Here is an 8940-nt window from a genome sequence, read left to right on the forward strand (position 1 = left end):
TGAGGCCATGGCTCTAAAGCAGACTTGGATTCAAAGACCAGCAATAACAAATGCCAGTACATCTTTTCTGTAACTTTTTTTGCCTTTATTTATCGCCCAATCCACATACTTGTAGCGCAAAAACAGAGTGAGTGTCACGATCGTCATTATGCAGCGTGGTAGGCGTACATTTTCCTTTATTAAATGAACACCGAACAAAAAACAACAAAATACCAAATGAAACGATGAAGCTAATAATAGTGCTGACATGCAATTATCCATAGACAAGATGGCTGCCTAATGGCTGCCTAAATATGATCCCCAATCAGAGACAACAATAAACAGCTGCCTCTGATTGGGAACCATAACAGGCCAACATCGACATATAAAACGCCTAGATGAACCACCCTAAATCACACACACACACACACACACACACACACACACACACACACACACACACACACACACACACACACACACACAACACACACACACACACACACACACACACCACACACACACACACACAGACACACACAGACACACACACACACACACACACACACACACACAGACAACACACACACACCACACACTGTTTAAAAAAAATAGTCAATTTCTCAGAGACCATATTATTCTACAGTGTTGGATGTCCTCAGTGTTGGTTGTCCATTGTAATCCTTGATTGCATCCTTGATTGCACGCAGTTATTTACTGTGGTACAAAGCCAATGGTTTACACCTGAGGGAAAAAGCAAGATATCTGTCAGCAGGACAAAAGAGCTATTCCTTCCTGTCGATTCTTACATGAAAACACTTTATCTTCACCCAAAGCAAATGTGTGTGTAGAACCAATGACAAATTACTGAATCCAATGCTTTACAATCCAGTGGTAACAGTGTTGTGTTCAACACTTATCTGTGTATTGCAGTCTGACTATAACTCTAATTTCCTATGGGTCTGGTCGTTGTTTGTCGTTGATAGGGATGACAGGAATTGATGATAGTGACAGTTTGCGCTATAAATATAATTAGAGTTTGTACTCCAGGGAGCAACAAATCCACAGATGATGCAATCTCTATTGCACTCTACACTGCCCCATCCCACCTATGTAAGAATGCTATTCATTGACTACAGCTCAGCGTTCAACACCATAGTGTCCTCAAAGCTCATCACTAAGCTAAGGACCCTGGGACTGAACACCTCCCTCTGCAACTGGATCCTGGACATCCTGACGGGCCGCCCCCAGGTGGTAAGGGTAATAACTCTACCTACATGTACATATTACCTCAGTTACCTCACATATTGACTCTGTACCGTACCCCCGTATATAGCCCTGCTATTGTTATTTTACTGCTGCTCTTTAATTATTTGTTATTCTTATCTCTTTTTAGGTATTTGCTTAGAACTGCATTGTTGGTTAAGGGCTTGTCGTGTATTGAACAATAATTAATGTGAAGACTGTTATATTATCAAATCAATTCTCTATGTGTAATTATTACGTGATTAAACTAATCATGTAAACATGAATTAACTAGGAAGTTAGGCACCACGGGAAAATGTTGTTAAAGAGTTACGATTTCCCGAATTTAACTCCCGCAGATATTTTCATATCTTATCGATTACAGTCACTTATTAATATATTACCTCATCAGTCATATTCTGAATGTCGCAAACTCTTGGATGTCTGCACGAACCCTAGCATAAATTATGAATCAACGCGCATCCAATTGGCTTAATTATTTATTTACTAACTAACTAAAAATCACACAGAAGTACATAAACACACACAGGATAGGCTATGCATTGGTTACTATCATGATACAATGAAAAGTCCCTAGTGGACCAAACTGATATAACAGCTTGTTATATCAAATGAAAAGGGAGGGCAGGTAAAGAAAGAGCGGGAGAAAGACAAGGATCCCACTATCGTACACACAGCTGATAACTAGGTTAATGGAAATGCTATATTGACTGCCATGAACAGCTGCTCGTTTGAAAAGAAATAGCAAATCATATTTATTGGTCACTACACATGGTTAGCAGATTTAATGTGAGTGTAACGTAGTGCTTGTGCTTCTAGTTCCAACAGTGCAGTATATCTAACAAATATAAACAATTCCCAACAACTACCTAATACACACACATCTAACAAGTAATCTAACAATCTATGCTCCCTCTGCTGTTTCCTCAAGTCCACAATCATCTCCTGTTTTGTGGATGTTGAGAGAGAGTTGTTTTCCTGACACAGTAATCTATACAATATATACATGTGATATGAGTGATGTAAGATATGTAGACATTATTAAAGTGGCATTATTTAAAGTGGCATTGTTTAAAGTGACTAGTGATCCATTTATTAAAGTGTCCAGTGATCGGGGCTCAATGTGGGCAGCTCTCTGAGTTAGTGATTGCTGTTTAGCAGTCTGATGGCCTTGAGATAGAAGCGTTTCTCAAATCTCTCGGTCCCAGCTTTGTTGCACCTGACTGACCTTGCCTCTGGAAGATAGCGGTGAACAGCTGGTGGATCGGGTGCGTGTTGTCCTTGATGATCTTTTTGGCTTCCTTACATCAGTGCTGTAGTGTCATGGAGAGCAGGTATTTGCACCCCGTGATGCGTTGTGCAGACCGCACCACCCTCTGGAGAGCCTTGAAGTTAAGGGCGGTGCATTGCTGTGCCATGCTGTGACTACAACCCGACAGGATTCTCTCGATTGTGCATCTTAAAAGTTTCTGTCAGGGTTGGGTGACAAGCCAAATTTCTTCAGCCTCCTGAGGTGAAGAGCCGCTGTATGCACCTTTTCACCACACTGTCTGTGTGGTGGACCATTCAGTCTGTCTTGATGTGTACGCCCAGGAACTTAAGACTTTCCACCTTCTCCCACTGCTGACCCTTCGATGTGGAAGGGGGTTGCTCCCTCTGCGTTTCCTCAAGTCCACGATCATCTCCTTGTTTTGTTGATGTTGAGTGAGAGGTTTTTCCTGACACCACACTCCAAGTGCCCTCACCTCCTCCCTGTAGGCTGTCTCAATGTGTTGGTTATCAAGTCCACTAGTGTTGTGTGTCCGCAAACTTGATAATTGAGTTGGAGCGTGCCATGGCCATGCATTCATGGGTGAACAGGGAGTACCAGGAGGGCAAGCACACACCCGTGGCCCCAGGTTGATGGTCAGTGAAGTGGAGATGTTGTCTCCTACCTTCACCACCTTGAGGGCACCCGTTCAGGACCCAATTGCACAGGGAGGGTTGAGACCCAGGGCATCCAGCTTGATGTGAGCTTGTGAGGGTACTATGGTGTGAATACTGAGCTGTACTCAATGAAACAAACATTCTTACATAGGGTTATTCTTTTGTCCAGATGGGATAGGGCAGTGAGCAGTGCGGAGGCGATTGCGTCATATGTGGACCTGTGTGGGCGATAATGCAAACTGAAGTGGGTCGTAGGGTGGCCGTTAAGGTGGCGTGATATGCTCCCTTGACTAGCCTCTCACAAACACTTCATGGATGACAAGAAATGAGTGCTACGGGGCGGTAGTCATTTTAGTCAGTTATCTTTACCTTCTTCGGTACAGAACAATGGTAGCCATCTTGAAACTTCTGGGACAAACAGACTGGATGGGGAGCGATTAAATATGTCCGTAAACACACCAGCCAGCTGGCTGTGCATGCTCTGAGGATGCGGCTAGGGATGCCGTCTGGGCCAGCAGCCTTGCGAGTTTTAACATGTTTAAAATGATTTACTCACGTCAGCCACTGAGAAGGAGAGGGGGCGCAGACTTTGTTAGCAAGCCGCGACGGTGGCAATGTATATCCTCAAAGCGGCATAGAAGGGTTTATTTGTTCTGGACAGCGTGGACGTCAGTATCTGTGAGTGCTGTTTTGTTTTTTGTAAGTCTGTGATTCCTGTAGACCCTGCCACATACGTCTCGTGTCTGAAGCTGTGAATTGCGATACCACCTTGTCCACTGCTCACCGGCATTTCGCTTTGCCTCGCCGGAGGGAATAAACTACACTGTTCTATATTTCAGCCAGTATCGACCAGACCTCTTTCCATATTAAATGTGGTGGACGCGCTTCAGTTTCGCCGAATCCGCGCCATCCATCCACGGTTTCTGGTTAGGGTAGTTAATAGTCACAGTGTTACGACATCTCCAATGCACTTATTCTTAAAATACACTCACCGAGCAGACCATAGATCAATGTCGTTCTCTGAGGCGGACTGGAACATATTCCACTGTCCGCCGTGATAAATAAAAACAATCTTGAAGCCGTGGCTTCTGTTTGTCAGTCCAGCGTTCTGGAATGGTTCTCGCCTCATTACATCCTGTTGAGTTTCTGCCTATGAGCCCGGGACGATCCAAGATGCCGTGGTCGATTTGCCGAAGGAGGCGGGGGAGGGCTTTGTATCATCGCAGAGGTTAGCAGTAACAGTGGTACGAGAGTATCTAGCCCTAGTGTCTGCAATCAAATTGTGTTTAAATATTTAGTAACATTGATCTCAAAACTTTGCTTTGTTAAATCCCCCAGCTTACAATAAATACAGCCTCCGGGAATATAGTTCCAGTTTTACATAGAGTCGAGTGAAGTCCTTGAGGGCCGTCTGGTGTTTCGTTTGAGGGGTGGGGGGGGTGGGGGGGGGGGGGGGGTGTACACAGCTGTGACTATTTGATGAGAATTCTCTTTGGTAAGGTAGAATGGCCGGCATTTGATTTAAGGAATTCTAGTCGGGTGAGCAGGAAAGGACTTTGAGTTCCCGTGTTTGTTATGTTACACCATGAGTTCAGTTAATTCATGATAAGAGAGGTGTTATCTCTCCAGCCGTGATGCTATGGGAGAAGCCTGTAGCTGGACGATTCCAACAACCAATCCCGAGAGAGCCATGTTTCTGTGAAACAGGAATGTTACAATAATGTCTCTCTGGAAGGGGCAAACCCTTGCATCGAATTTGCGTCTTACATTGTTGTCAAAGAACGGCTTGGCGAGTAGTATACTCGGGAGTGGTGAGCTGACGTGCTCGTTTTACAGAGCCTGAACCAGAAGACCGCTCCGTCTGCCCTCTGGCGTCGCATCTGTTTCAGTCAACTGTGGATTAGATGCCATTGTCCTGGGTGGGTTCGAAGAGAGACTGTTCGGGAAAGTCTATTCCTGTCGTAATGTTGGTAAAGAGTTGACGGCGCTTATATCCAATAGTCTTTCCGGCTGATGTAAATAGAATTAAGATTCCTGGGGTAACAATAGTAAAAATAATACATAAAAAAAAAAAATACGCATAGGTTCCTAAGAACCCGAAGCGAGGCGACCACTCTTCGCGCGCCATCTTAATTTAAATAGGCCTGTCTGTAAACAAGTTGTCCACGCTTGTTCCTTGTTTCGCCTCTTGTTCTGCATAGTGTCTGTTATAATAGATATGTCAGAGGTAACCAATTTATTTCGTTTGATAGGAAATGTTCTCCAGAAATGGATCCCAACTAATTTACTTAAAACAGCTTGCAGAGACTGAAATGCTGTAGTCTTTTTGTAGAGATTTTCTCTTCTCTGTTGGAAAGTTTCAAGAAGTTCTAGCAAAGTCCCTCGCACTGCACGCTGTTCGTTCTCGTGGCACTATGTAACTTTGTCGGAAGTGGGTTTTATAAACACTCTGGGAAAAGGGGGTTCCATGACGCCGATGTGGACACGGCACTGACTTTGGTTAAGACTTCATTATGAAAAACCCAATCCTCTCATTAGAAGCTTAACACACATTACATTTTCCACAAATAGATTGATATTTAAACATATACATTCCCCCACATTTGAGTGGACCCATGACCAACTGGGCAAATTATACATTCAGAGAAACAGTTACGTTGTGTAGACTGTCCTTTAGTCACATCACAAATATATACAAATTCGACAGGATTGTTTCTTTAATACCCACAGACCAATTCAAAATCGTTTGGAAATACAGAAAATACTGTTTAATTATTCAACCCTTTAGATTCACCGGGCTCTGGCTGGCCACTGTCAAGGGACATTCAAGACTGTCCACGAAATCACTCCTGCGTTGTCTTGGCTGTGTGCGTCGTGACGTTGTATTTAGTCTAATGTGACGACTGTTGCGCATCGAATGGGATTAAATGTTTTAATTGCGTGATTAAATGAATCAATGCAATTATTTACTCACTAAGCCTGGGGCACCCAGGGAAAATAGTTTTAATTGGAGTGTTCAATTTCCCAAAATTAACTCCAAAAGCAATACAGAGATACGATTAACAACAGTCACTTAATGAATTCAGTTTCCTCTACAAATCTCTCTAAAAAAATAGTCAATTTCTCAGAGACCATATTATTCTACAGTGTTGGATGTCCTCAGTGTTGGTTGTCCATTGTAATCCTTGATTGCATCCTTGATTGCACGCAGTTATTTACTGTGGTACAAAGCCAATGGTTTACACCTGAGGGAAAAAGCAAGATATCTGTCAGCAGGACAAAAGAGCTATTCCTTCCTGTCGATTCTTACATGAAAACACTTTATCTTCACCCAAAGCAAATGTGTGTGTGTAGAACCAATGACAAATTACTGAATCCAATGCTTTACAGATCCAGTGGTAACAGTGTTGTGTTCAACACTTATCTGTGTATTGCAGTCTGACTATAACTCTAATTTCCTATGGGTCTGGTCTTGTTTGTCGTTGATAGGGATGACAGGAATTGATGATAGTGACAGTTTGCGCTATAAATATAATTAGAGTTTGTACTCCAGGGAGCAACAAATCCACAGATGATGCAATCTCTATTGCACTCTACACTGCCCCATCCCACCTATGTAAGAATGCTATTCATTGACTACAGCTCAGCGTTCAACACCATAGTGTCCTCAAAGCTCATCACTAAGCTAAGGACCCTGGGACTGAACACCTCCCTCTGCAACTGGATCCTGGACATCCTGACGGGCCGCCCCCAGGTGGTAAGGGTAATAACTCTACCTACATGTACATATTACCTCAGTTACCTCGACATATTGACTCTGTACCGGTACCCCCGTATATAGCCCTGCTATTGTTATTTTACTGCTGCTCTTTAATTATTTGTTATTCTTATCTCTTTTTAGGTATTTGCTTAGAACTGCATTGTTGGTTAAGGGCTTGTCGTGTATTGAACAATAATTAATGTGAAGACTGTTATATTATCAAATCAATTCTCTATGTGTAATTATTACGTGATTAAACTAATCATGTAAACATGAATTAACTAGGAAGTTAGGGCACCACGGGAAAATGTTGTTTAAAGAGTTACGATTTCCCGAATTTAACTCCCGKCAGATATTTTCATATCTTATCGATTACAGTCACTTATTAATATATTACCTCATCAGTCATATTCTGAATGTCGCAAACTCTTGGATGTCTGCACGAACCCTAGCATAAATTATGAATCAACGGCATACCAATTGGCTTAATTATTTATTTACTAACTAACTAAATAATCACACAGAAGTACATAAACACACACAGGATAGGCTATGCATTGGTTACTATCATGATACAATGAAAAGTCCCTAGTGGACTAAACTGATATAACAGCTTGTTATATCAAATGAAAAGGGAGGGGCAGGTAAGAAAGAGCGGGAGAAAAGACAAAGGACTCCACTATCGTACACACAGCTGATAACTAGGTTAATGGAAATGCTAATACTTTGCACATGAACAGCTGCTCGTTTGAAAAGAAATAGCAAATCATATTTATTGGTCACATACACATGGTTAGCAGATGTTAATGTGAGTGTAACGTAGTGCTTGTGCTTCTAGTTCCAACAGTGCAGTAATATCTAACAAATAATATAACAATTCCCAACAACTACCTAATACACACACATCTAACAAGTAATCTAACAATCTATGCTCCCTCTGCTGTTTCCTCAAGTCCACAATCATCTCCTTTGTTTTGTTGATGTTGAGTGAGARGTTGTTTTCCTGACACAGTAATCTATACAATATATACATGTGATATGAGTGATGTAAGATATGTAGACATTATTAAAGTGGCATTATTTAAAGTGGCATTGTTTAAAGTGACTAGTGATCCATTTATTAAAGTGTCCAGTGATCGGGGCTCAATGTGGGCAGCTCTCTGAGTTAGTGATTGCTGTTTAGCAGTCTGATGGCCTTGAGATAGAAGCTGTTTCTCAATCTCTCGGTCCCAGCTTTGTTGCACCTGTACTGACCTTGCCTTCTGGAAGATAGCGGTGTGAACAGCTGGTGGCTCGGGTGGTGGTTGTCCTTGATGATCTTTTTGGCCTTCCTGTTACATCAGGTGCTGTAGGTGTCATGGAGAGCAGGTAGTTTGCMCCCGGTGATGCGTTGTGCAGACCGCACCACCCTCTGGAGAGCCTTGAAGTTAAGGGCGGTGCAGTTGCTGTGCCATGCTGTGATACAGCCCGACAGGATTCTCTCGATTGTGCATCTTTAAAAGTTTGTCAGGGTTTTGGGTGACAAGCCAAATTTCTTCAGCCTCCTGAGGTTGAAGAGCCGCTGTTGCACCTTCTTCACCACACTGTCTGTGTGGGTGGACCATTTCAGTCTGTCTGTGATGTGTACGCCCAGGAACTTAAGACTTTCCACCTTCTCCACTGCTGACCCTTCGATGTGGATAGGGGGGTGCTCCCTCTGCTGTTTCCTCAAGTCCACGATCATCTCCTTTGTTTTGTTGATGTTGAGTGAGAGGTTGTTTTCCTGACACCACACTCCAAGTGCCCTCACCTCCTCCCTGTAGGCTGTCTCAATGTTGTTGGTGATCAAGTCCACTAGTGTTGTGTTGTCCGCAAACTTGATAATTGAGTTGGAGGCGTGCATGGCCATGCATTCATGGGTGAACAGGGAGTACAGGAGAGGGCTAAGCACACACCCTTGTTGGGCCCCAGGGTTGAGGGTCAGTGAAGTGGAGATGTTGTCTCCTACCTTCACCACCTGAGGGCAGCCC

Source organism: Salvelinus sp. IW2-2015, linkage group LG26 (assembly GCF_002910315.2).
Source record: "Salvelinus sp. IW2-2015 linkage group LG26, ASM291031v2, whole genome shotgun sequence".
In the NCBI taxonomy this organism is placed as follows: domain Eukaryota; kingdom Metazoa; phylum Chordata; class Actinopteri; order Salmoniformes; family Salmonidae; genus Salvelinus; species Salvelinus sp. IW2-2015.